We start from the raw sequence: 4,813 nt of genomic DNA on the forward strand, positions 1-4,813 counted from the left end.
GCTGGAGGAACAGTGAAGCGGCCAAGGGCAGAGAACAAACAGAGACATGACAATGATAGGAATGGCAACTCATAGCTAAGCAGCTCTAGCTGGGCTCCTGGCGCTTGTTGAATCCTCTCAATGTCATCCTCGGGTAAGTGTGACTATTGTCCCCACTTTCCAGAGGCGAATGAAGGCACAGGGAGGTGAAGAAGCTGGCCCAGGCCACCCAGCTAGTTAGCAGTGGGGCTGGAACACTCCCCCTCCACCCAGGCTGGCACAGCCTGAGGGGAAGAGGTCTACATGGCATTCACCCCAGGGTCCTGCGTACAGCTGATGTGCAGTAGACACCTGGGGATCATGGGTGGTAATGACATGTGTCCAGCACCAGTCTTGTGCCAGGCCCCCTTCTAAGAGCTTCATACAGACTAATTCATCTAATCTTCACATCAACCCTATAGGTCAGGGCTATGATTGTCACCATGGCATGAAGGAGGACACAGAAGCACCACGGGGTTAAGTCATTTGCCATAGGTTGTGGGCTAATGAGTAGCTGATGAGTGGGGTTAAATCTCAGGCCATCTGACCCGAGAGCCCCTTCTGTAACCCGGGTACACACACATGCACAAACACAATCACACACACGTACACACCCATACATACACACATACACACACACATGTACAAGCACACAAATATATGCACACACCAGCAACTCCAGAGAAGCCGCAAGTGAAGCACTTACTAGGAGAGTGTTAACACCCCACGGAGAACAGCCTACGTGATATCTGGGAGGCTGATCTTGGTGAACTAACTGTGACTGTTGGAGCTATAGCCTCGGGTATAGGCAGAGCGGGGGGCATCTTGGAATCCTGATTTTTGTGGCTCCCACAGAAGATCGTCTGCCTTATTTTTCCAATGGCGGGTTTTCAGATGCAATGACAGCTCATAGTTATGCAGCCTTTGCCAGGCTCCTGGCGCCCATCTGATCCTCTCAACAGCCTCATCGGGAAAGTGTGACTATTGTCCTCACTTTCCAGAGAAGAAACCCGAGATACAGGGAAGTGAAACACCTGGGCCAAGGTCGCCCAGCTGCATCAGTCAACCAGGTGGACCGACCAGCACAGGCTGTGAAACAGACTGCTGTTAATCCAGGTACCATCTCTTACTCTGTGATGAACAGGAAACACTGCACCATTCCAGGCCTCAGTTTTCCTATCTGTGAAATGGGGCTAATAATATCACTTCTCCAAGGGCTGTCAGGCAGATTCAATGAGATCACGCCTGTGAAGTGCTTAGAGCCAGGCTCGGTACACACCAAGTGCTCACTAAGTGCCTGCTGAGACAAAGAATGTCCTGTGCAGAAGCAGTTCCTTCCCTGACCCCTCAGCACCAGACAGCCTCTATGAGCCCTCCATAAACAAAAGCCATGGGTGGTATCATTGTTTTGAAGCGTCATTGTTCCAAGAATGAAATCTCACACATCAACCAGAAAATTTCCCCAGCCTTTGTTCAGCTGTGCTGAGCTGATATGGATCCAAGGTCACGTGATTTTTTTTCCCCTTTTCTTGGCTGTTTCTTTTCTGTATGGATCAATAAAAGAGATAACAACCGTACCTGGATTTTGTGTTTTAACAATTTTAATAATGCGCAGGAAATTGGATGGCTTAGGGACTCCGTGTCACAAGGCGAGTCGTCCCTGTCAAAGGACCAAGTGAAGATGAGATTCAAGGGCAGGAAAGAGAAGGGCCCAGGGGGTAGGAATGGAATAATTTGATGGGCTTCAACAATCTAAATTAAATTTAACCTTGTCAGTGCTTTCTACGTATCACAATCTTCCAGTTAGGGAAAGAATGGGCCCCTGCAAGCAGTGAGTTGAAAATGAGGAATTTAGTTCATTGCATCTCCAGTTAGAATAAAGCCATGTCCCTTGCCCCACAGTTTCTCTGGCCCTTCTATTCGCCAAAATACACCCACGTGGCTGTCCCCACCTCCCAGCCTTGAACTCGCTGTGCCCTCTGGCAGACCTTTACATGCCCACCTTGTCCTCCACATCCAAGTCTCAGCCCTAACAGGGGTCAGAGGGGCTTCTCCCCAGATACTGCATTGAAAGGGGGGCCCATCCTGCTGCCCCCACACCCCACTAGTCCACTGCCCCAGTGTACTTTCTTCACAGCACAGTCACTCTCTAAAAAGGTCTTATTTACTCAGCTGTTCACCTATATTTTGGTGAATTTTCAGGGTAAGCCCCATGAGAGCAAGGGTCTCATCGTTCCTGTTTACCTCACTCTCCCAGACACCTAGAATGCACCAAGTACGTGGTGTAGGTGCTCAATACATCCTTGTCAGGTGAGTGAGTGAATGAATGAATGAATGAATGGATGGATGACCTGGCCACTATCTAATAAGGTTTGCTACTTTTCACTTACCAAGTGAATTGGGCACAAATCTCCAAGTCGCGTGTGTTTGCCCATCGTCCTGTGATGCCTTAAACACAAATAAGATTCTTTCCTATTATTTGCCTGTAAATACCAGCCTTCCTGGAAAGACCCAGAATGCCTTGAGGGCAAGGGGCATGCTCTGTGCCTCTCTGCATCCTCCACAATGCTTTGCACTTGGCCGGCTCTCAAAAGATACTCCAGGATTGGATTGGATGGATCAAATCAGATTGGATTGAATCAGATTGGGTCAGTTTGGGTTGGATCAGGTCAGGTTGCATTGCATTGGGACATGAGAAGCTGCGTTATCCTCTAGAAAGTTTTATCACTTTTAGGGTATTTCAAATGACGCTCTCTTCCATCAGTAGCAGCTCTTTGGCCTCTACACCTTTACATAGACCCACTCCCTCCACCCAGGTGCCTCTCCCTCTCAGTCCCACTTCTGGTGAACTCCTACTCATCCTTCTATTTCTGTCACTTCTTCTGTGAAGCCTTCTCTGATTTCTCCCTTGTTGTCCCACTCCCATCCTCAGCCCAAACATGGATCCCTCCGTCTCTATTATAGTTCAGTTTCCCTAGTGCCTCACCAAGTTTTTTCAAACGGTAAGAGAAACACACATAGAGAAATTGCTTTTTGAACAAATGATCAAAGTAAATATAAAATGAGGTAGAAGGAAATTTAAGAACTAGATGGAGATACAAGCTACCTGTTTAATACCCATTTTCCCCTGTGAGAATGTTGGCTCCGGGAGGCAGGAATTCTGTTGTCTTCCTGGATCTAGCCCCCGCCTAGCGTAAAACCTCCCAGCCAGAAGCCTCAAAAAGCATGTGTTGGTCACAAACGTACGATGAGGCCACTGAGGGAAGGGGAACTGAGTCTGATGGGCATCCTAAGAGGATCAAGAAGGAGGCGGGTCTATGCTGGTGCTTCAAAGAAAAGCAGACTCACATTCAATCAGTAAGTCATTGAGGTCCTACTATGCACCATCTTCTGTCCCAAGCACTGGAGCAAAACAGCACTGTGAAGAAAACACAATCCCTACCCTCTTGGACTTGACCTTCTAATGGGAAGAAAGACAATAACCAACTTTAAAAAATAGATGTGCAATACAGATGATCCCCAGCTTAGGATGGCTTGACTTAATGATTTTTCGACTTCACAATGGTGTGAAAGTGTTCTGAACATGTTTAAGGTAGGCTAGGAGAAGTAAGCTACAATGTTTGGCAGACTAGGTGTATTAAATGCATTTTCAAATTAATATTTTCTACTTATGATGGGTTTATCAGGACATAATCCCATCATAACCCAAGGAGCGGCTGGAGTTAACAACTGTTTGATTTAATACATTTTCAACTTACAGTGGTTTTGTCAGGACGTGGCCTCATCATATCTTGAGAAGCACCTGCAACATCAAATGAAAAGTGCTATGAAAAAAATACGGTGGGATAATAGGATCAAGAGGGATGGAGGAGTTATTTATTTATCTACTTACTTACTTACCTATTTATTTTGAGATGGATTCTCACTATGTTGCCCAGGCTGGAGAGCAGTGGTGTGATCTCAGCTCACTGTAACCTCCGCCTCCCAGGCTCAAGCGATTCTCCTGCCTCAGCCTCCTGGGTTGCTGGGATTACAGGTGCCCGCCACCATGCCTGGCTAATTCTTGTATTTTTAGTAGAGACGGAGTTTCACCATGTTGGCCAGGCTGGTCTTGAACTCCTGACCTCAAGTGATCCACCTACCTCAGCCTCTGAAAGTGCTGCGATTCCAGGCATGAGCCACTGCACCTGGCCAAGGAGTTACTTTAGACAGGTGGTCAGGAAGGCCTCCTGAGAGACAGCACATTGGAGAAGAAACTTGAATTCATCATGGGGAGGGAAAGTATGTCATTTGGCTCCCAGGGACAGAGCATTGCAGAGGTGTAAACAGAGAATAGAAACAACTCAAGATGGGCATGAGTTTGGCCTCTTAGAGGAAGAATAAGGGGCCGGGATGGTTGGCTGGAGGGAAGGAGGCCAGGAGCAGAAGCAGGTGGTCCAAGAGGCATACCAGGGAGCACGGGAGGTGCACACCCACAACACATGGGAGCTGATGCGTGGGTCATACACCATCGTGCATTCGCACCACACTTTGGGGGATTTTTTAGTATTTTTGAGTATTTGCTAGCAATTATTAGTATTCTAATATCATAAAACCCTTCAGAAAAAATGCTTTAGAAGCTGTTCTCAGTATTGGAAATATGTCCTACATTGATCAGGGTATAAGTATTTTAGGAAGGAGATCTCATCCTCCCTACCGTGACCCCCTGATCTATTAGCAAGACCTTTCTTTGTCAGGATGCTAATTTCATCCAACAGGGCACAAAAAACACCCAAACCTCTTTTGCGTTCTGCTG

The sequence above is a fragment of the Hylobates moloch genome, unplaced genomic scaffold (assembly GCF_009828535.3).
Source record: "Hylobates moloch isolate HMO894 unplaced genomic scaffold, HMol_V3 SCAFFOLD_21, whole genome shotgun sequence".
Taxonomy (NCBI): Eukaryota; Metazoa; Chordata; class Mammalia; order Primates; family Hylobatidae; genus Hylobates; species Hylobates moloch.